Genomic DNA, 25,162 nt, shown 5'->3' on the forward strand with positions numbered 1-25,162 from the left:
GCAGCACTTTCTCCACTACCCTTGTAGGGGTGGAGAACCTGACGAGTGAGGTTCTCCTCACACGAGTAACCAAGAGGGGGCCGCATGTTTTAGGAAACATTTCCAGGGGTTGACTTCTCCAGCCACTGGAGGCTCGTCTGTCCCTTCATCTCCCTCCAGCAGTCTGCCTTTCTAAGGCTCGTGCCAAGAGGTGCTGCAAAGACAAAGAGTGCAGTGTGGATCCTGGCCTGGCCTTGCTGTCTTTGACCCGTCATCTTCTGCAGTCATTTCAGGGCCACTGCTAGGCCGTGACCTGGTGCGTGCTGCAGGAGTTTGGGACACTTAGGGGGCCACACTCAGGGTGAAAGCCCTTTCACGTGCCACTCACTGGCCTGAATGTCACAGAGAACACATGGCTTCTGGTTCTCACTCTCCCTCTGGGTGACCTTGGGGAGCTCCATACCCTCCCTGGGCTTTAGTCTCAACATCTGTGAAAGTAGCAGACACAGCTGTGAAATAGAAGCTCAGAGCCTGGAGCCCCTGCCCCATACGCACAGGGAACAGCGCTCTTGGGGTACCACCAGAGGCCCAGTGACCCTCTGACTGAGCATCCTCTTATACACTCCACGGGGAGTGTTGGAGAGCTATTGTTCAAGGAAGCCAGAGCTGCTCAAAGTGATTTTTCTCGTTGTAAATCACAGCACTGCTTTGCAGTTTATGTTGAGCAGGGTTTATTATTTTCTTAAATAAGCCATTCATGAAATTGAACTAGAAGTCAGAAGAGAAGAAAAAAATAAAAAAGAAAGCCAAGTCATGTTTCATGAAAAACCACAACAAAAATAATTATCCAGAGGGCTTGATCAACAATTTTTCATTTTTCACTGAGAACAAAAGGCCTTGAGGTGAAGGGGAAGGAGGCTAGAGTGTAGGGACTCCTGGGTGCGGGCCCCCTTGGGTACTCCTGTGTAACTAGGGTCCGATCCTGCCCCGTCTGTGTGCAGCAGGCGGGCTGGTGGGCTCGAGGCCCTGCCTGCTCTGAGGCTTGGTGTTCGTGATCACAGGGCTGGAGGAACCAGGAAAAACCACAGTACAAGGAATTCAGGTGGAGACTCCACTCAGCAAGAGTGCAGGGGATGCCTGTCATGCCCAGGACCTTCTGTGCGTCGTGGGGCCTGTGAACCTGCACACGGTCTGTGGCCTTCTTGCTGGGAAGTCAGCACTGGGAGCCCTGTGGTTTAGTGCTGCATGGTGAATGGCTGGTTAGGGGCAGCTGTATTGGTGCGCAGGGAGCATAATCGCAGGGGAAGAAGTTTCCCTCCACAGAGGACAGGGAAAGCAAGGCTGAGGGCTGAGGGATGCAGTGGGCTAACTTCAGGTGTGGAGGAGACAAGGTCCTGGGAAGGAGACATGTGAGTTGGGGTCAAGTCAGGACCCATGGATTCCTACACCTGAACCTTTATGCCAGTTGACCTTGTGAGCAACAGGAAGGTATGGGAGATCTGGGGTGGTGGTGGGGGCATGATTCTTTAAGTCATCCTTTAGTAAACCCAGTCATTTTCCTCAGATTTTACAACTGAGGTTAGAAAGTTTAGGTGATTGTTCCTAAACTGCGCAGCTCACAGAGGTCAGGGAAAATCCTGGAGCCCTAGTTCTCTGACTCCTGATGCTAAGCTATGCTCCACTTATGAGACCAGGCTTGTTCTGGCCCAAGGAAGAAGTTTCTGCCTGTGGGTAAGCTTGAGAAGTAAGCAGCAGAGAGTGTGTTCTTGGCTCAGGTCTCAGTGCAAAGCCATTTCCCATGTTTGGTGTCAGCCAGTTCAGCAGTTCTCTACTGGCTGTATACCCTGTCTTGGGTACTTGTGTGGGTGCTGGGGACAAAAATCAGAGAGAAATGTGGCTGGCATTGAAGGATGGAAACCAGGCCACATTCATGCATTTATCTGCCCAAGAAGACTTCACTATTCTCTTCTCCTGTGTTAGAGCTGGGATGAAATTTAGGGTACAGTGAGATGAGGGAAGCGGCTGTGGTCCCTTCATAAATGCATCACACCCAGCAGGGGTGAGTCCCATGAAGGGAGTCCTGGCCGAATTAGTGGCAACAGTGGTGGGAGGACAAAGGCCTTTGAGGCAGTGCTCCAGATGATGAGTGGGGAGGCTTGCTTGAGGGTGAAAGGGGAATCTGACACACTGGAAAACAGCCTGTGCTTCTGAAGTCCTGGGTAGACCAGGTTCTATTGCTCCTGGTGTGGAACCAGGTCAGATGTGGACACACTTGTCATGTAGAGAAGCAGCCCCAGCCTCTGGGAGGCAAGACTACCAGCAGAAAGGCAGGTTGACTGGTGGCCACTTTCCCCTTAAGTAGGAAAAAACTGTAATTTATCATTCAAACCAGGGCACTATTGGGTATGAAAGGATACACTATTGATAATTATGCTGGGTCAATTGTTTCCGGCCAACAGAAGTGCATGACCCCTCACTTAGAAGCACCCCCCAAAGGCACCCCCAAAGCTTTCAGTGGGGAGATAAGCAGCTGTCAGCAGAGTAGCTGGGGTCTCCAGGATCAGAACCTTAAAGGCTACATGTCCCAGGAAATCTGGTGGATGGGTTATCCAGGCTTCTTATTCCTTGAAGCTATGGATTGAATTCCAGTTTGTGTTCCTTTGTACATGGGTTATCCTTTCCTTCTGAATGCCCCTGGTGAAGTTCCTGTTGTCAGTAGTGGGAGGTGATGAGGGAGGGGCAGACCTTTAAGACCAGCATTTAAACTAGGGTTCTGTCCTTCCTGCATAATCTTAGGCACATTATCTAATGGACTGAACCTCGGCATTTTTTAAAAGGTCTATGATAATTCCCACCTCACAGGCAGTGAAAGAATGCATATGGGTAGAATCCCCAGTGAGTTACCTCCTCCCTTAGCCTTTTATGTACATTTACTCTTTCCCCCAACCAACCTCTATGGTCTCTACAGAGAAGAGAGTCTGATATTTCTGAGATAGGAAGGAAAGGGGCTGGGTATAATGATTATGAATAAGATGTGACATAAATTTGTTAGAACCAACTAGACCCAAGATGGTGGGAGATTCAACTCCCTGCAGAACTTGAATCTCAGTGTACACTCATTGTTAATACATTAGCTAAACAACACATACTCTGGTGCCATGACAGTTATGAAGCCAATCATAAAAGTCCAGAAAGTGAGTGAGTGTTGCCCCAACTTCTGGAAATCGCCCCTTCCCTGAAATAATTGGAATAACCCTCTCAGTTATGGGTCTATGTAATTACTACCCACATAAAAATTAACCACCCCCACATCTCAGAGTCACTCACCCGCACTGTGGAGTTTCTCCCTACTTGGCAGCTCTTCCCACAGACTCATCCGAGACCTGGGATATGACAACTTCTTGCACCCCATTTTTTCCTACAGCACTTTGTCTTCAGCTCACTGAAGAGAGGGCAAGAGAAGAACTCTACCCTGGAGCTGGGTGAAGGCACATGTTTAGTGGTGAGGGTGATGTACATGTGTTCTGGGCATATCAGACTGAAAAAACTTGGTGTTTTTGAGCTTTTAAAGGTGCCTGAGAAAAATGGGCGAATGAAAGGCTATCATCTTGCAAGTTTTGGCCAAGAATGAGTCTGGGAGTTAACTGGAGAGCATCCTTGGGCCTCGTGCCTAGACCGACAGAACAACCTTTCCTTAAATAAAACTGTTCCAAGAGACACTGGGTTTTCATAAAGCTGCAGTTCACTCACAAAGTCCAGGACCACTGTCCAGGGCCACAGGATGGTATATGTCCTAGAATGCCACAGACTTACTGAAAAAGAAAGTAAGTTTCAAAGTTCTGGAGGAATCATTTCAAGGAAGAATGTCCTTGAGAAAAGTTGTCCATACATGAAGTCCCTGCTCTTCAGGGTTCCCACCAGGGGCCCTGGTCTCTCCAGGGAAAACACAAACCCACCTACAAGATCCCACTGAGGCATCCCCATGAGGACCTTTCTTTGCCTTGGTCCTCCTCACACACTAGCTCTGGTCTAGGTCCCTGGTCCCAATTTCTGGTCTCACTGGCCTCCATTGTGAGGAGTGTTGGTCCATCTCTCCTTGAGAAAACAGGTTCCTCTATTTGGAACCCTGGCTGTAGAGGGGTTGTGGTGTCCCCAACTCCCCTTTTCCCTCTGAGCCAAATGCATAGGTCTTTGTTCACTGCTTATTCCTGTAGCAAAATGTACAAAAGAATGTGTTAGTCACTCAGTTGTGCCTGACTCTTTGAGACCCCCATGGACTTCAGCCCACCAGGCTCCCTGGTCTTTGGGATTTTCCAGGCAAGGATACTGGAGTGGTTTGCCATTTTCTTCTCCAGGGGATCTTCCCGACCCAAGGATCGAACCCGGGTCTCCTGCACTACAGACAGATTCTTTACCTATTTAGCTACCATGGAAGTCCTTATGGACAAAGACATAACAAAACACACATGGAAGAGTGAGAGAAGACTTTCTGCCCCTGGGATCTGATCTCTGGCTCTTGACTCAAGCTCGGAGGCCTTGGAGAATTCCAAATTTGGAAGTTTAAATCTGAGAGGAGAAGTCATCCCACTTTGCTCAGTCCTGTCCTCTCAGCTTATCTCGGCTCCTGGGTTCTGTCGTTTGGAGTAGTGCCCCTGCAAGTTTGGACGGTGGGCATCGGCTTCTTGTAGTCTGGGTTACATCAGACTTGCATGTTCTCCAGGTCATCTCAGACCTGCCCTGATGTCAGCACCAGGAATCTGTGTGATTCTCAGCCATGTGAATTTGAGACTCATGTTCATAGAGAGCTTACGTGCTTGTTCGGGGTCTGGCAGAGTTGCTGGCTGCCAATCACTTCTGCTAATTAACTCAGAAAACCTCATTGCTTATCCAGTGAGGTGATTAGATTGGAGACAAGAACAGACAATTTTAGACATAGCCCATTGTCCTATAAATGTGGAAGAGAAGCTTAGACAAAGGGAGGTTCCTTAATAACCCTTCCCTCCTCAACTTCACCCTCCAGTTGGTGATGGTCCCACTGATTCCATCTTTTCTAAAATTTTCTTTTTATTTTTTAAGTTAATTAATTATTTGATTTGGCTGCACTAGGTCTTCGAGCTGTGCCAGGATTTTCTCTAGTTTCAGGGAGTTGAGGCTATTCTTCATTGCAGTGCATGGACTTCTCATTGCTGTGGTTTCTCTTGCTGCAGAGCACCAGCTTTAAGGCATGTGGATTTCAGTGTTGTGGCTTTAGTTGCTTCTTGGCCTGTGGGATCTTTCAGGACCAGGTATTGAACCCATGCCCCTGCAATCACAGTTCAGTTCAGTTCAGTCGCTCAGTCGTGTCTGACTTTGTGACCTCATGAAATGCAGACCGCCAGGCCTCCCTGTCCATCACCAACTCCTGGAGCTTACTCAAACTCATCTCCATTGATGGTCAGTGATGCCATCTAACCAAATCATCTTATCCGCTGTCATCCCCTTTTTCTTCCGCCTTTAATCTTTCCCAGCATCAAGGTCTTTTCCAATGAGTCAGCTCTTCGCATCAGATGGCCAAAGTATTGGAGTTTCAGCTTCAACATCAGTCCTTCCAGTGAATACTCAGGAGTGTTTTCCTTTAGGATGGACTGGTTTGATCTCCTTGTAGTCCAACGGACTCTCAAAAGTCTTCTCCAACACCACAATACAACAGCATCAATATTCAGTGCTCAGCTTTCTTTATAGTCCAAATCTCACATCCATACATGACTACTGAAAAAACCATAGCCTTGACTAGATGGACCTTTGCTGGCAAAGTAATGTCTCTGCTTTTGAATATTCTGTCGAGGTTGCTCATAACTTTCCTTTTAAGGAGTAAGCGTCTTTTAATTTCATGGCTGCAGTCACCTTCTGCAGTGATTTTGGAGCCCCCCAAAATGAAGTGTGTCACTGTTTCCACTGTTTCCCCATCTATTTCCCATGAAGTGATGCCATCCAATGCCATGATCTTAGTTTTCTGAATGTTGAGCTTTAAGGCAACTTTTTCACTCTACTCTTTCACTTTCTTCAAGAGGCTTATTAGTTCCTCTTCACCTTCTGCCATATAAGTTAAATAAATAGGGTGACAATATACAGCCTTGATATACTCCTTTTCCTATTTGGAACCAGTCGGTTGTTCCATGTCCAGTTCTAACTGTTCCTTCATGACCTGTATACAGATTTCTCAAAAGGTGGGTCAGGTGGTCTGCTATTCCCATCTCTTTTAGAATTCTCCACAGTTTAATGTGATCCACACAGTCAAGGGCTTTGGCAAAGTCTATAAAGTAGAAATAGATGTTTTTCTGGAGCTCTCTTTCATTTTTGATGATCCAGCAGATGTTTCACAATTTGATTTCTGGTTCCTCTGCCTTTTCTAAATCCAGCTTAAACATCTGGAAGTTCATCGTTCATGTATTGTTGAAGCCTGGCTTGGAGAATTTTGAGCATTACTTTCCAATTGAGCTATTTCAAATCCTGAAAGATGATGCTGTGAAAGTGCTGCACTCAATATGCCAGCAAATTTGGAAACTCAGCAGTGGCCACAGGACTGGAAAAGGTCAGTCTTCATTCCAATCCCAAAGAAAGGCAATGCCAAAGAATGCCCAAACTACCGCACAATTGCACTCATCTCACACGTTAGTAAAATCATGCTCAAAATTCTCCAAGCCAGGCTTCAGCAATATTTGAACCGTGAACTTCCTGATGTTCAAGCAGGTTTTAGAAAAGGCAGAGGCACCAGAGATCAAATTGCCAACATCCTCTGGATCATGGAGAAAGCAAGAGAGTTCCAGAAAAACATCTATTTCTGTTTCATTGACTATGCCAAAGCCTTTGACTGTGTGGATCACAGTAAACTGTGGAACATTCTGAAAGAGATGGGAATACCAGACCACCTGACCTGCCTCTTGAGAAACCTGTATGCAGGTCAGGAAGCAACAGTTAGAACTGGACATGGAACAACCGACTGGTTCCAAATAGGAAAAGGAGTACGTCAAGGTTGTATATTGTCTCCCTGCTTATTTAACTTATATGCAGAGTACATCATGAGGAACGCTGGACTGGAAGAAGCACAAGCTGGAATCAAGATTGCCGGGAGAAATATTAATAACCTCAGATATGCAGATGACACCATCCTTATGGCAGAAAGTGAAGAGGAACTCAAAGGCCTCTTGATGAAAGTGAAAGAGGAGAGTGAAAAGTTTGGCTTGAAGCTCAACATTCAGAAAACGAAGATCATGGCATCTGGTCCCATCACTTCATGGGAAATAGATGGAGAAACAGTGGAAACAGTGTGAGACTTTATTTTTGGGGGGCTCCAAAATCACTGCAGATGCTGATTGCAGCCAGGAAATTAAAAGACACTTACTCCTTGGAAGGAAAGTTATGACCAAACTTGATAGTATATTAAAAAGCAGAGACACTACTTTGCCAACAAAGGTCCATATAGTCAAGGCTATGGTTTTTCCCGTGGTCATGTATGGATGTGAGAGTTGGACTGTGAAGAAAGCTGATCGCCGAAGAATTGATGCTTTTGAACTGTGGTGCTGGAGAAGACTCTTGAGAGTTCCTTGGACTGCAAGGAGATCCAACCAGTCCATTCTAAAGGAGATCAATCCTGGGTGTTCATTGGAAGGACTGATGCTAAAGCTGAAAGTGCAATACTTTGGCCACCTCATGCGATGAGTTGACTCACTGGAGAAGACTCTGATGCTGAGAGGGATTGGGGGTGGGAGGAGACGGGGACGACCGAGAATGAGATGGCTGGATGGCATCACCGACTCTGTGGACATGAGTTTGAGTGAACTCCGGGAGTTGGTGATGGACAGGGAGGCCTGGCATGCTGTGATTCATGGGGTCACAAAGAGTTGGACATGACTGAGCGACTGAAGTGAACTGAACTTGGTAGAGTATGAGATGAGTGCAATTGTGTGGTAGTTTGAGCATTTTTTGGCATTGCTTTTCTTGGGGAATGGAATGAAAACTGACCTTATCCAGTCCTGTGGCCATTGCTGAGTTTTCCAAATTTGCTGGCATGTTGAGTGCAGCACTTTCACAGCATCATCTTTTAGGATTTGAATTAGTTTAAGTGGAATTCCATCACCTCCACTACCTTTGTTGGTAGTGATGCTTCCTAAGGCTCCCTTGACTTCACATTCCATTATGTCTGGCTCTAGGTGGGTGATCATACCATTGTGATTATCTGGGTCGTGAAGATCTATTTTGTTAAGTTCTTCTGTGTATTCTTGCCACTTCTTAGTATCTTCTGCTTCTGTTAGGTCCACACCATTTCTGTCCTGTATTGAGCCCATCCTTGCATGAAATGTTCCCTTGGTATCTCTAATTGAAGAGATCTCTAGGCTTTCCCATTCTATAATTTTCTTTTTTTTCTTTGCACTGATCACTGAGGAAGGCTTTCTGATCTTTCCTTACTGTTCTTTGGAGCTCTTCTTTCAAATAGGCATATCTTTCCTTTTCTCATTTGCTTTTCATTTCCCTTCTTTTTACAGCTATTTGTAAGGCCTCCTCAGAGAGCCATTTTGCTTTTTTGCATTTCTTTTCCATGGGGATGGTCTTGATCCCTGTCTCCTGTACAATATCTCGAACCTTTGTCCATGGTTCATCAGGCACTCTACCTATCAGATCTAGTCCCTTAAATCTGTTTGTCATTTCCACTGTATAGTCATAAGGGATTTGATTTAGGTCATACCTCAATGGTCTAGTGGTTTTCCCTACTTTCTTCAATTTCAGTCTGAATTTTGCAATAAGGAGTTCATGATCTGAGCCACAGTCAGCTCACAGTCTTGTTTTTGCTGACTGTATAGAGTTTCTCCTCCTTCTGCTGTGAAGAATATAATCAGTCTGATTTCGGTGTTGGCCATCTGGTGGTGTCCACGTTTGGAGTATTCTCTTTTGTGCTGTGTTGACAGGCAGAGTCTTAACAACTGAACCTCCAGGGAAGTCTTTATCTCTTCCTGACAGTCCCAGGATCATTTCACCAACCCACGTTTCTCCACAAATCCATCAACTCAACAATTATTTTCCTTGCTATGTGCCAGGCCCTGTGCCAGATGAGGAAGCATGGCCTCATTCTCACTGTCTTGAACTACTGCGTTGTGCAGTGACTCTTGGGCTTGCTCACCTCCCCTGCTACCCTCCAGCCTTGCTTCTTTTACGCCATGAGTAAAGATGCTTTCCAAGGCGGAATATGACTACCCTCAGCCTTTAGGATGAAGCTGACACTCCGAGCATGGAGCAAGGTGCTCCTAGGTCTGATGTCTCCTGCCTGCTCCCCAGGCTCTTCTTTGCTTTCTGACAGACCACAACCAGTAGTGCAAAACCATTTGTGAGATGGCACATGCTTGGTACCTTTTCTCACCTTTGGCCCTTTGCTTAAACCTTTCTTCTTACCAACAACGCCCTTTCCTACCTAGTGGATACTGATTCCACTTTTCAAGATTTAGTACAAGAGTATTTAAAAAGTCTTTTTTTAAAAAAATTTATTTATTTTAATTGGAGGCTAATTACTTTACAATATTGTATTGGTTTTGCCATACACTGACATGAATCCGCTCCAGGTGTACATGTGTTCCCCATCTTGAACCCCCCTCCCATCTCCCTCCCCATACCATCCCTCTGGGTCATCCCAGTGCACCAGCCCCGAGCATCCTGTATCATTCATCAAACCTGGACTGGCGATTCGTTTCACATATGATAATATACTTGAACACCATCCCTACCCTGTTCCCAGGCAAGTGTGCCCCCACCTCTGCATCATGCCTCACTGAAGACCCCTCATGGAGCATCTACAGGGTCACACATCTCCCTGCCTTGCCACTCCCCTGAAAGCCAAGTTACCACTTTGCTCAATCCACTCTGGGTCTCCCATTCCTGGCCTGGCACTTAACTCATATATTTCTGTTGAGAGGATTTCCTCCTGTGGCACCTCAGCAAAAATGTAAACAGCTGGTGATAAAGAAGAATGAAGATGAAATCAGCTTAGTTACTTTTTGTTTCACTGTATGCATTTGTTTCTAGTGCATTGATCAGCATAGAGAAGATGCTCACTAAGTCATCACTGATTAAAAGGAAATGATGAGGGATTGAGAATTCATGCCTCCTCATCCCTAGCTCTGGGCTGCTTTCCCCACTGGACAGCATATTCAGCAGTGTCTTGGTGCTATTGGTGATAACCCCAGCCTGTAAACACAGTTAAGTCCTGGCACAATTTCTTTTTTACATAGGAACATGCTCATTGTTCTATATTGGCTGATGTTTGTCTGTCTTTCTGGCCTTGTGTGGGTGCAGGGAAAGAAATGTTCAAGTCAGCCTGCCTTCCTGGATCAGGAAGGGCAGATTTGGGGCTGAGAAGCAAGTGCATCTTGACTCCTCCCTTCTTCTGCACCCATGGCTCTTTTTTCTGCTGAGCACAGTTGAAGAACAGAATTCTTCTCTACAACAGTGATATAGTCAATCACTCCAAATCAATTCCACATATAATGAAGTTGGTTGACATCCTTGTCCAACAGCTTCCTAGACTATCCTTTGCTTGGCAGGTTTTCCCACTGTATCCTTAGTCATCCCTCAGCAGGCTCAAGAGTGCCTTGGGATGATTAGGTTCCTGGAACAGCCTTGGGGCCATCCAGAAAGCACAGGAGGAAGCAAGTTAGCTCCTGCAGGGCCACAGTGCTCTGCACATATGGGGCCCAGGGAGCCTGGCCTGGAATCACCTGGGCTTCAGTGGCAGGTCTCTCCATCTGGGGTTTCAAGTGCTCCCTTGGCTATTAAAATTGCAAACCTGGGATAACACTAAAAATGTTAATGTGCTGTAAAACTTTCTACGTGCAAAATCTCACCTGAAAAGAAAAAGAGATGAGCCTATAATGGCTGGCTTTTCATCTTCTCGATGGATTTTATTAGAGCTGTAACAAGAGCAATTCCACTTAAAAGACTCTTGTCAGGGAACAGTTACAGTAGATTATAACTTGGAATAGGAAATGATCTCTACTCCATACAGATTTGGAATGGCCAGGGAAAAATGAGCATCAAGAAATATAGTTGTCTGGCGTTACACCCATGAGACATTTTGAGGGATATGGGAGTGGGGGGAGAAACTGCGTGTGGGTTAATTAAGGAGGTAGATCACATCACTCTATTAGTCCTTCACCAGCAGAGCACAAAATGGGCTCAAGAGGAGCCCAGAAATACAATTTTTTATCACTCAAAAATTGCACCCAAGACTGGGAGAGCATCTGCCAGGCTTGTTATGAAAGCAAACCTGGCACCTCTAATTTTAAGTATCCAGGATAGCACACATATCTTGGAAATAGGAAGGGGGTTCTTAATACCAGGAAAATGAGTCCAGTATGAAGACCAAACCATCCTGTGGAAGTGTCTCAGTGGGAGAGAATGTATACTGTTTTACTTTCTATTGCCTGACTGATACACATCACCTGTGTTCCCTGTGACATGCCATGGCCTTTCTTGAAGACAATCAACATTCAGTGGCAGCAGCCCTGTGTCCTGAAACCGGACGATGGCTGCCTTCACTTCTCACCTGGTGTGCCAGGGACTGGAAGGCTGATTTTTCCCCATACTTGAAGGGGGCAGTAACCAAAATCCCACTGAGTGGTAGTCTTCAGTACAAGAGCCATTTGTGAAAGACAGACAACCTGATTGGTGTCTTTGGAGTAAGATTATCTCTCAGCAGAGTCTTGGCCTCTGAGTTCCCTTTCTCAGCTGCCTGTGGGAGGCTGGCCCCAGTTTGCAGGTCTATTGTGTTGGGAGACTGACACTAACATAATATCTGGGATGAGGTCTGGGCTTAATAGATATAATAGTGCAATTGTAAAAAGTGTCTTTGAGTAAATCTTACATATTCTATGGTTTATATGACAGACAAAAACTTCTGAGAGATGATCCAGGTCACAGAATCTCTCATCCACACATTTTGAAGAAATCAGCTCAAATAGTGAAAATGAGGCTAAACTGACCACCATTAACTTAGCACAGAAATGCTATGTACCTCAAAGCATCAGACAAGGAAGGAAACAGAAGATTTTGGCACAGTGTCTCTTTCTGTATAAGCAAAATTCTCCTAGGAAGCATTGTTAGTGTTTTTCTTTTTAAGTATTCAACATAGGAAAATGTGTAATTAAACTATTATACATCTGTTAATGATCATGATGAAGCCATTAAAATTAATGTTCACAACTCTTTTATAACAACGTGAAAGTGCTTACTGTAGTGTACAAGTTGAAAAGATAGGACTCAAAATTATATATGTGATATTATTCAAATTTTGAAAAACAAATGAAAACTGCATTAATAAAACCTTGAGAGAAAGTGGATTAAGACTATTTTATTTTTTAAAAAAAGAACTTTAAAATGTTTAGAATAGATTTATAGAAAAGTTGCTAAGATAGTACAGGGTTTTCTATATACTCCACACCATTTACCCACTATTGTTAATATCTTACATTATGGTGGTACGTTTTTACAGGTGAATCAATATGAATCTGTGTTTAAACAGAGAATATGAGTCAAAATCCTGTATAGCAGTTTTACTTTTGCATGAAATCCTGAAATCTGATTCCCTGTACTCTGTCTTGTCTAGTCACGAGTGTCAGTAGAGGATTAGTTGTGCATCACACAGACACATAGAGGCTGCATCCTGGTGAAAGTGAAAGTGAAGTCGCTCAGTCGTGTCCGACCCGTAGCGACCCCACGGACTGTAGCCTACCAGGCTCCTCCATCCATGGGATTTTCTAGGCAAGAGTACTGGAGTGGCTTGCCATTGTAGCTGAGGCTTTTTCTGAAGCTCAGGGATTATTTTGTGCTGGGGCCAATGAAATAAGTTGGGTCCCTACAGAGAAGTTTCACAAATTCACAAAGTTTGGAGTGGGACAAACTGGCAGAACTTCCTTCCCATATTTTGGAAAGGTTGCTTCCAGAGACGGGAAGGACTTAAGCTTGCCCTTTCAAGACAAAGGTACAAAGGAGCCATGGCCTCACCTAATTATTCCAGCTGGTCTTCCCTGATTTTAGTCCACATTCAAGATGGTCATTAGAGGAGCTACTGCCTTTTCATCTACTTTGCTAGGAAATGGGATTCAGAGTCCTGACTTCATGGGTAGAAGCAGAAATAGGTGAGTGCAGAAATGCAAAGAAGATGGATTCAGGGTTCCTTAAGTTGGACTGGGCTTGTGGCATAATATAATGTATTATGTTAGATCCCAAATTCAATTCATTGAACTGAGCCAGAAAAAAAAAATTGCTATTTATCTCCTGGTGCATACATACTGTGTGCCTGGAATTATTAAGAGCCCAGTTGTGTCTGACTCTTTGCAACCCCATGGATTGTGGTCCGCCAGGCTCCACTGTCCATGAAATTCTCCAGGCAAGAATATTGGAGTGGGTTACCATTTCCTACTTCAGGAAATACTCCTGACCCAGAAGTCAAACTTGTATCTCTTGTGACTCATACACTGGAAGGCAAATTCTTTACCAACTGCGCCATGTAGGAAGCCCAGAGTTATAAAAGATGACAATTAAAACTAACTTAGCCATGATCTTTCCTCCTATACTGAATTACTTAAAAGCCCATATATATTTTTACATCATGTGAAATGCTTGGCTGGATGAAGCACAAGCTGGAATCAAGATTACTGGGAGAAACATCAATAACCTGAGATATGCAGATGATATCACCCTAATGGCATAAAGTGAAGAGGAACTAAAAGCCTCTTGATGAAGGTGAAAGAGGAGACTGAAAAAGCCAGCTTAAAACTCAACAGTCAAAAAACGAAGATCATGACATCCTGTCCCATCACTTCATGGCAAATAGGTTGGGGGGAAAATGGAAACAGTGACAGACTTTATTTTCTCAGGCTCCAAAACCACTGTGAATGGTGACTGTACCCATGAAATTAAAAGGTGCTTGCTTCTTGGAAGAAAAACTATGGCAAGCCTAGACAACATGGTAAAAAGCAGAAACATCAATTACTGACAAAGGTCCATATTGTCAAAATTATGGTTTTTTCAGTAGCAATGTACAGATGTGAGAGTTGGACCATAAGGAAGACTGAGTGCCAAAGAATTGATGCTTTCCAACTATGGTGCTGAGGAAGACTCTTGAGAGTCCCTTGGACAGCAAGGAGATCAAACCATTCAATCCTGGAAATCAACCCTGAATATTAATTGGAAGGACTGATACTGAAGCTGAAGCTCTAATACTTTGTCCACCTAATGTGAAGAGCTGACTCACTGGACAAGACCCTGATGCTGGGAAAGATTGAGGGCAGGTGAAGAAGGGGGCGACAGAGATGGTTGGATGGTATCATCAACTCAGTGGACATGAGTTTGAGCAAACTCTGGGTGACAGTGAAGGACAGGGAAGCCAGGGGTGCTACAGTCCATGCAGTTGCAAAGAGTCAGACATGACTTAACAACTGAACAACAACAACAACAACATATTTTAAATTGGAGTATAATTTCAATATAAGAATTATATTCATTCATGAGTATAACATGCTGATTTCATATTTCCATATATTGTGAAATGATCACTGCGATAAGTCTGATTAACATCAATCACCTTATAAAGTTAGAACAATTTTTTCTTGTGAGAAGTTTTAGGATCAACTCTCTTAGCAACTTTCAAATATATGTATGATTAATTATAGTCAACATTACATAGCCAGGACTCATTTATTTTATAACTGGAAATTCGTACCTTTTGACCCCCTTCACCCATTTAAACCCTTCCCTCACTACCCCCACCACTCCAGCAACCATCAGTCTGTTCTCTGTGTCTATGAGCTAGATTTTTTGCTTGTATATTTTCCTGTTTTGTTATTTTTAAGATTGTACATATAAGTGATATCATACAGTATTTATCTTTCTTTGTCTAAATTATTTCACTTAACATAATTCCCTCAGTGTCCATCCATTTGCTGTAAATGTCAATATTTCCTGTTTTTAATGACTGAATAATAAAATATGTTATAACATATACAGTAAACAGGTCTTACTTTCATTGAACTTTTCCATCTCTTTTAATCTCTAATTTATTTCTGTTACAATCTTTGTTTCCTTTCTTCTACCAATTTTGAGCTTTATTTCTTCTCATTTTTCTTGTTCTCTGAAATGTAGGGCTAAGTTCTTTATTTAATATTTTCCTTCTTTATTGAAGTAACTTTTTTTCTTTGATTTTCTTTAAATTGGAGGATAATGACTTTACAAGATTGTGTTGGTTTCTGCCATACATCAACATGAATCCCCCTTCCTGAAACTCCTACCATCTCCCCCTCCATCCCGCCCCTCTAGCTTGTCACAGAACGTTCGGTTGATCTCCTGATCTCACACAGCAAAATCTCACTTGACATCTATTTTACATATGGTAATGTATATGTTTCCATGCTGTTCTCTCAATTCACCCACTCTCTCCTTCCTCCACTGCTGTGTCTGCATGTCGGTTCTCTATATCTGTGTCTCCTTTTCTGCCCTACAAATAGGTTCAACAGTATGCTCTTTCTAAATTCCATATGCATGCATTAAGACACAATATTTTCTTTCTCTTTCTGACTTGCTTTACTCACTCTGTATAACAGGCTCTAGGTTCATCCACATCATTGGGACTGACTCAACTGCATTATCTTTTATAGTTTTTTAATATTCCATTGTATATATGTGTACCACAGTTTCTGTATCCATTCATCTGTTGATGGATATCTAGGATGCTTCCATATCCTAACTATTATAAAAAGTGCTACAGTTAATACATGTAGAGTACACGTGTCTCTTTCAATTATGATTTTCTCAGGATATATGTCCTGTAGTGGGATTGTAGGGTTATATTGTAGTTCTATTCCTAGTTTTTTAAGGAACCTACATACTGTTCTCCATAGTGGTTATATCAATTTACATTCCCACCAACAATACAAGAGGGTTTCCTTTTCTCCACATCCTCTCCAGCATTTATTGTTTGTAGATATGTAAACGATGGCCATTCTGACTGGTGTGAGGTGATACTTTATTTTTGATTTGCATTTCTTTAATAAAGAGTGATGTTGAGGATCTTTTCATGTGTTTGTTGGCCATCTGTATGTCTTCTTTGAGAAATGGCAACTCACTCCAGCATTCTTGCCTGGAAAATCCCATGGACAGAGGAGCCTAGAGAGTACAGACAATGGGGTCACAAGAGTCAGGCATGACTTAGCAACTAAACTACCACTACCACCACCATGCTTTCTTTGGAGAAATGTATGTTTCTGTCCATTTTTTGATTGGGTTGTTTGCTTTTCTGGTATTGAGCTTCATGAGCTGCTTGTATATTTTAGAGATTAATCCTTTGTCAATTGTTTCATTTGCAATTACTTTCTCCCATTTTGAGCGTTTTCTTTTAATCTTGTTTATTGTTTTCCTTAGCTGTGCAAAAGCTTTTAAGTTGAATTAATTCCCATCTGTTTACTTCTGATTTCATTTCCATTACTCTAAGAGGTGAGTCAAAGAGGGACTTGCTGTGATGTATGTCAAAGAGTGTGTTGCCTATGTTTTCTTCTAAGAGTTTTATAGTTTCTGTCCTTATATTTAAATCTTTAATCCATTTTGAGTTTATTTTTGTGTATAGTGTTAGAAGAGCTTCCTAGGTGGTGCTGGTGGTAAAGAACCAGCCCGACAATGCAGGAGATGTAAAAGATGCAAGTTTGATCCTTGGGTCAGGAAGATCCCCTAAAAAAGACATGGCCATGCACTGCGGTATTCTTGCCTGGAGAATCCCATGAACAGAGGAGCCTGGTGAGCTACAGTCCATATAGTCTTGAAGAGCTGAACATGACTGAAGTGACTTAACACATATACACATAGTGTTAGAAAGTTATCTAGCTTCATTCTTTTATGTGAAGCTGTCCAGTTTTCCCAGCACTATTTATGAAGGAGGCTGCCTTTTCTCCATTGTATATTCTTGCCTCCTTTGTCAAAGATAAGGTGCCCGTAGGTGCATGGGTTTATCTCTGGGTTCTCTGTCTTATTCTTTTTGTCTATATTTCTGTTTTTGTGCAAACACCATACTGTCTTAATGACTATAGCTTTGTAGTATTAGTCTGAAGTCAGGAAGGTTGATTCTTCCAGCTCCATTCTTCTTTCTCAAGATTGCATTGGCTATTTGGGGTCTTTTGTATTTCCAGAGGAATTGTTAATTTTTTTTTTTTTTCTAGTTTTGTGAAAAATACCATTGGTAGTTTGAAAGGAATTGCATTGAATCTATAGATTACTTTGGGCAGTATACTCATTTTAATCCATTTACATTTAAGGCAGTTATTGATATGTATGTTCGTATTGCCATTTTGAATTAAGAATAAAATATATTCTTAATTACTCAGTTAAGAATATCTTTTTCCATCCCCTAACTTTCAGTCTGTTTATGTCCTTAGGTCTGAAGTGGGTTTTTTGTAGGTAGTATATACATGGTCTTGTTTCTGTATCCATTCAGATAGCCTGTGTCTTTTGGTTGGGACGTTGAAAAAATCAGCTGTTAGCCTTATGGGGATTTCTTTGTATGCTATTTTCTGCTTTTCCTTTGTGACTCTTAATATTTTTTCTTTGCGTTTAATTTTTGTTACTTTGATTAACATGTGTCTTGGTGTATTTCTTTTTGGGTTTATCCTGTGTAGGCACCTCTGGGTTTCCTGGGCTTTGTTTCTCCTGCTGCTGCTGCTGCTAAGTCACTTCAGTCGTGTCCAACTCTGTGTGACCCCATAGACAGAAGCCCACCAGGCTCCCCCATCCCTGGGATTCTCCAGACAAGAACACTGGAGTGGGTTGCCATTTCCTTCTCCATTGTTTCTCCTAGGTCTTTGTTAAATATGTTAAATGTTTCTTGCATTTTCTCCATTCTACCTTCAATATTTTGGAGCTTCTTTACTATCATTACTCTAAATTCTTTTTCAGATAGGTTTCGTATTTCCTCTTCATTTATTAGCCCTTGTAGCTTTTTTACCTTTCTCCTTCATCTATAAATTTTTTGTTCATTTGTTTTTTTTTTGGGTGGGACTGTGTTCCTGTCTTACTAGTTGTTTGTCCAAAAGTTTCCAGCAGTGGAGTTTACAGTCAGTTGGGTAGAGTCAGGTTTTGGTGTTGAGATGTGGACCTCTGAAATACCTAAACTAATTAATATCCCTTGGGGCCTGGGGTTCTCTGTTAGTCCAGCAATTCAGACTCAGCATTCCTGCCTCATTGGCTCAGGCCTGATCTCTGGCCCATGAATTGGGATTCCACAAGCCAAAGGATGCAGGGAAAAAAAAGAAATAAAAGGAGAATAGTAACAAAGAATAAAAGGTAACACCTCCTGAATGGCAAAACTCAACTTCAATAACAAAGAGAGGGAAGGAAAAAAAAAAGCATACTTAAATAAGACATAAGAAAAATAAAAATAATAGGGTGCAGATTAATAGCAAAGATTAAAAAATAATTGAGTATGTTTACAGAACTAACAGAAATAGTAGAAAAAAATATGAATAAGTATGAAACAACCACTGAAGGGTAAAACTGAACTCCACTGGCAAATAGTGAAACAAATAAACAAATCAACTAACAAACAAAAGAGTAGAAAAAACCTTTGCTATGACGGCAGAGCTTAAGTGTAGAAGAACTTAGGTATTGGAGGTGTTTAGGTGGAGGTGGGATTTAGACAAGGGTGGGGTTCTAACTGAGGGCCCAAGCCTTCAGAAATGGCCCTGAGTCCATACAGCCAAAAAGACTTCTGCAGTGCCTCCAGCTTTGAGGTATAGAGGATAAGGCCCAGGTCCCCAGGAGGCTTCCTGAGACCATGGGTTGGGAAATACCAGATGGATTCCCTTCTCCACACCTGGAGAGACCTTCACAGCTGGCCTAGCTCCATTTCCCCTCCTTCCTGCACCCACAGGACCTATGTGGGCAGAAGGTGCCCTCCGTGGTGTCCCTGGAGGACAGAGGAGGCCCTGGAGGGCAGAGGGCTTGGCCTGGTGGGTGGAGGGTGCCCCAAGGGAGGGTGGCCATGGAGGATGGAGGTGGCCCCCAAAAGGCACAGCGAACCAGAGGGTAGTAGGGGTGCTGGATGATGGTGAGCCCAGTCCAGAGGTCAGGCAAGGCCCTTGGAGGAGTGAGGGGCCAGGTTGAGGACAGGGATCCTAGAGGGAGGAGAAAACTGAACAGCTGAGGGGACCCTGGAGGGATGAGAAGGTCCAGAACGGAGGAGAGGGCCTTGGAGAGCAGAGGCAGGCCACAAAGGCAGAGGGGAACCCCTGGGGACAGACTGCCCAGTCCAGAGGGCAGATGGGGGTCCCTAGAGGGATAAGAGTTCTCTCGAGGATGGGGACGCCAGAGGGAGGAGGAATCTGGAAGGTGGAGAACAGAGGCAGGTAAGGAGGGGAGTTCTGGAAGGTGGACAGGCCAGGAGCATGGAGGTGGTTCTGAAGGTTGGAGGGCTCAACCTAGGGCTCTTAGGAGGCTCCCTAGGGCTGAGTAGGTGGGAGAACACCAGGGTGTTCCCTATTCCTGGAACCCCTCAGGAGGCTCCTCTCTCGGTCTCGTACTCAGAAGGCCCATGGGAGGGGGGTCCCTGAAGAGCGAGTGGTCCCTGGAGGGCAGAGAGCAGAAGATTCAGCTAGAGGGTACAGAGGGCCCTGGAGGGCATAAGGACCCAGAGGGCAGAGGCCCTAGCCCTGGGGCCCTTGAAGTATCCCAGGCCCAAGTGAAAGGGGAACCCCATGGGCTTTCCCAGTGAGTCCTCCAGTCCCCTCAGGGTTCCCTCCCACTCTCAGCCAAGCAGGTATGCTGCTCCAGCTGTCCAAAGGCACCCAAACCATTCCCAGCCCCCAAACCATTCCCCCTCCTGCAACAGCCCCTTTGTTGCTAGTGCTCCAGCCTAGACCTTCCCCCACTCCCACCTACCCAGTACCTGGTCGTCCCTAGGGCTCGTCTTACCTACCTGCTTGCCAGAGGTCTCCCAGTAACACCCACAGGTATTCTAGGCATGGGGAGATATGGACTCTGTGTCTTCCCTCACTACCTTCTTGGCTCTGCTCCTAGAGTGAGATTTTTGAAGTAACATTTATGAGTTTCACTTTTAGAACTACTTTTGCTACATTCCATAAACTTGGTATGTTGCATTTCTATTTTCATTTATCTCAAGTTTTTTTTTTCTTTCTTTTTTTTTTTCAAAATTTCTTCTCTGACCCATTGATTGTTTAGTAATGTGTTGTTTAATCTCCACATATTTCTTAATTTTCTAATTTTCTTCTTGCAATTGATTCTGATTTCATATCATTATGATTAGAAAAACATTTTGATTAAATTTGGAAAAGTCCCACTTTCTTGTTATAATATATCCTAAAAGTGCCCTTCTGATATATTTGGAATCTATTCACATACATGCCCCAGATAAAGACTGAAATTCATAAAGACCTTAAATCATATCTTAGGTGACCTAGAAGACAAGGGAATTCTTCAACTAATACCAACGTTCCAAGCTGAGTACAATAACAGCCATGACCAGGAAAACCAATCTGGCAAAATCACGCCTTATCTGTGCCTTGTGACTCCAAAAGATAAATGTAGCTTTTCATCAGCCTTGCTTTCTGGACAGGTCTTATGAAGTCTAAGCAGACTTGAGGCTTAGAATGTAGGTCAGGCTTGATGATAAACAGGTGAACATTTAAGACAAACTCTCATGTGGTACTGAGTCATGGATAAATAAGAAAGCTAGGACTCAGTGGTCCACCAGGAAAGCCTACTGGAGAGCTGAGGCTTCACTTAGTGAGTCTTGGTCTGCTTGAGGGAAGAAATATATGTAGAACTTGAGTATTTAAAGAGAATGTAGGAAGACGGTTAAAAAATAAGATGAAACTACCAGAAATAATAATAATTTCATTTGACAAAAAGATCAAGATGCTTTGCAGAGAAGTGTTGAAGGCTAGGAAAGATTGGTACCCAGAAGAGAGTAGAATGTAACACACTCATCATGGTAACCGTGGTAATCATACAGCACCAGTCTTCATACCCTGAGGCCTGTGATGACTCAGCCCATTGTTACCACATCCCATGCATGCATTATCTTTTGAAATTGCTCATAGCTAATCTGTAGCGCAGGAATTATAAGCTGTGTCTCCTAGAAGGAACAGCACAGAGAAGTGAAATTTGGCTTGCTTAAAGTCACTAGGGATAGAAGCAAGGTCCGATGCTGGAAAGAGCAATATTGCATAGGAACCTGGAATGTTAGGTCCATGAATCAAGGCAAATGAGTGAACTCTGGGAGTTGGTGATGGACAGGGAGGCCTGGCGTGCTGTGATTCATGGGGTCGCAAAGGGTCGGACACGACTGAGCGACTGAACTGAACTGAACTGAAAGTCAAAGTCACCTGATTTACTTCAAAGCCCCAGCTTCTGAGCACTACACTCATCCATCCATCCATCATCAACTTATTCACTTAATCACCTACCCTGTTACCCATTGATCCACCCATCCATCTAACCATCTACCCATCCATTTACATGTCTAGCCATCCATCCACCCTTCCAACCAGCCATGCAGCCATCTATCCGTCCATGTGGAAATTTGGTGGTACCACCTGATGAATGAGCATTGGGTGTTTCAGAGTCACTTCTGAGAGCCTCCTGATAGGTTGCTTAATGAAGTGAAGGCCAGAGGACAATGACATGGGCAAAATTTAAATAGAAAAATATTTCTTGAGACTAAGTATGAACAAAGGGTACTAATGACTGGAGAATGGGTGAAGCTTTTTATTCCCTTTTAATGAAATTAAAACTAGATTTTCACCTCACTTGACTAAATAATATTTTCTCCAACACCAAGCAAGGAAATGAATAAGAAGAATTCTTTTTCCCTTTCCCAGTCCTAATTTCAGTGGTTTTCTGAGTTTCTTGGAATACCTCCATGTGAAGAGGGGTCTGGAAGGGTTGTTTTTACTATTTCCTTCCTTATTTGGGGGCGGGTAGGGTGGGAAACAGTTTAGGATCTCTTGGAAGAGTGCAGTCCAGTGAACTAAATAATTTGTAGGAATAATAAAATGCTGTCATTTTTCAAATGGCTACATAAAATTGTTTTAGAATTTTAGTTTTAAAAATGTATCCTAGCATGACAAGTTTTTATTCCAGAAGAACTTTTTTTTATAGTCAACTGATAAACTATAGTAGTACCCAATAAAACTGCATGCAGATCTTTAACTATAGTGGCATAAATGTTGTCACTGCAATAAAGAGAATAAGATCATTGTCAGACCTGCCTTTTTACATATACACTGATGTCCTCAGTCTGTGAAAGGATACGGGACTGATTATATTCATGAAGTCTTAAGAGTTATAGAAACATTGACAAATATATAGCTGTGTACAGAGTACCCTGAATGAAATATTTTCACTCTACAATTCAGTCCTGGCTGGTGACAGAGAGCTTGGGACATGCCAAGCCTCTGCATTACTTATTATGGCTGTGCTGCTCTTGTGAAAGTGTGAGCAATATTAGAAGGCGTATGAGTGGAAAAACTGATTATTTTGTCATTTCGTGCCTTTGATACATGGCATTCTTCATGTTGGCTATCTGAGACGCTTCATGCTGTTAGCAAAGACCATTTTTTTCACATTGACAAAACTCTGCTAAAGAGCCAGATAATAATCTTATTAAACATTATGAAGCTGGGTTCATTAAAAAGGGGGAAAGTGCTTCATGAGTACCCTTAGCAGCCTCCCTCATGCTGGGTGTTTAGTTTCTGTAAAGAATCACATTCCAATACAATAATAGATCAGGGAGATAAACGTGGGGATCCACATGAAGAACTGTGTAATGAACTGGAAATGATGTCATGAGAAGAAGCAGCTGGCAGAGAATTCTACCATGGCAAGAATTTGATACTGAATCTTGTTCTTGGGACTGGGAAAAATGAATATGTTCAGGTGTCTGCTGGACCAGTAGGTAGTTTTGCTTATTCAGCTTACACTAGATAGAACAGCTGAAGAAAAGCTTCAAATGGTAGATAAAGACAGTTATTAATAGGATAACACCCAGGAATGTTGATCCTGCACTAGCTGGAGGGAGGGCAGGCCTTTGAACAGAATGCAGATAATTTGGATCCTGAGAACATCAAGCAACAGGGGATCTATCTTCAGAGCATGAAGGCAGGTGTTAGGACAAATCCTAAGAAGAGTAAGAGGAGAGTATGACCAAGTCCACTGGGAGCTGGCTTGGAGTGAGCGTGTGCTGTAGTATTCTTTAATCCGGTAGTACACAACCTTCCTCACCGGTCTTCTGCTCCAGGGTAGCTGGAGCATGCGCCTGAGCCCTGAGTAAGGATTTCACTGCTGCTATTGTGGCTGCCATCCCTGCACCTCCTGGACTCTGTCACCTGGAGGGTGAGGACTGAGGTGTGACAGCGTGTTTCTCAGCAACTAGTTAGCAACGTTTTCCTCACAGAGTTTAAGTACTCCTCAATTGCCGTTTCACTAAATAATAAAATATTTACTGTTACAGAGGATCAATTGCTTTTTGTTTTATCCTAAGCTCCTTTAGGGTAAAGATGTCCTTTCTTTGTTAATGTGGCCCCGTTCCTTGTATATTCACATAGTTGCATTGATAGGTATATTAGCAAATGCATTCACAATTTAATGCGGCCTAAACTGCTTTCCCGGAGAAGGCAATGGCATCCCACTTCAGTACTCTTGCCTGGAAAATCCCATGGACAGAGGAGCCTGTTAGGCTGCAGTCCATGAGGTCGCTAAGAGTTGGACACGACTGAGCGACTTCACTTTCACTTTTCACTTTCATGCATTGGAGAATGAAGTGGCAACCCACTCCAGTGTTCTTGCCTGGAGAATCCCAGGGACGGGGGAGCCTGGTAGGAGGCCATCTATGGGGTCACACAGAGTCGGACTCGACTGAAGTGACTTAGCAGCAGCAACAGCAAACTGTTTTCCAATGCCCATTAAACTTCTTAAAGGAGTTTAAACCTTCTGTATCTCCTTTTGCCTATTAACTAAAGCAGTGCCCAGAATAGAAATTTAGTAAATATTGCAGAGTGGAAGGAAGGAGGAACTGACAAATAATAAATTCATCCTCTGTGTAAGAAACTTTTAACTTGGACAATGAGTGAGAACCTTCTTTTAACACTTGGTAGGGACATGAAATAGAATCTGCTAGAGTCAAGAAGACTGTAGTAGAGTTTCTGAAATAAAAATGGATTGAGTCTAGGATTAATTTTGGATGATTCTGATTTTGCATTGAACAGCCCTCCTGTCTCCACCTTAAAACCTTATACTCAATTATGAGCTCTAGAATTTGATGTTATTGGTGATATCTGTACCTCAAAGATAGTATATTTGGCTGAAGAATTGCAGACACAGTGCACACAGAGCTGGTAGCCTTAGATGGTGCTACTGCCCTCATGACCTTGAGCAAACACCTTTAACCCTACGAGTCTCAGATCCCTCACATGAGAAATGAATGACAAGTTTTGCTTTGCCTGACTACATATGTAAATCAGAAGTAACTGATACTCAGTCCCTCACAAGCAGTAGATAAGAAAAATTCATGAAATTTTTGTCTACAGTGAATAATTTATTCCTTTTATAATTCTCAGAAATAAACTGAATGCTTCATTGTTTAAAGAGTTAAAAACACACAGAAAATGTGAAGCTTATCTTTCATTACTACAGATTCCCAATACAACTTGGCACCTAAGATATCTAGATTGACATTAAATACCTACATATAATAAGATCATGTGTATTTGTGTGTATGTGTGTATTTTATGAACAGGATCATTCTTACACATGGCTTGTTGCTGTTCAGTCATTAAGTTGTGTCCATCTCTTTGGGATCCCATTCACTGCAGCACGCCAGGCTTACCTGTCCTTCACTATCTCCCAGAGTTTGCTCAAATTCATATCCATTGAGTCGGTGATGCCATCCAACCATTTCATCCTCTGTCACCCCCTTCTCCTTCTGTCCTCAATGTTTCCTAGCATCAGGGTCTTTTCCAATGTCAGTCCTTCACATCAGCTGTCCAAGGTATTGGAGCTTCAGCTCCAGCATCAGTCCTTCCAATGAATAGTCAGGGTTGAGTTCCTTTAGGATTGACTGATTTGATCTCCTTGAAGTCCAAAGGACTCTCAAGAATCTTCT

The sequence above is a fragment of the Moschus berezovskii genome, chromosome 2 (assembly GCF_049115385.1).
Source record: "Moschus berezovskii isolate FMDL1 chromosome 2, NW_MosBer_1.0, whole genome shotgun sequence".
In the NCBI taxonomy this organism is placed as follows: Eukaryota; Metazoa; Chordata; class Mammalia; order Artiodactyla; family Moschidae; genus Moschus; species Moschus berezovskii.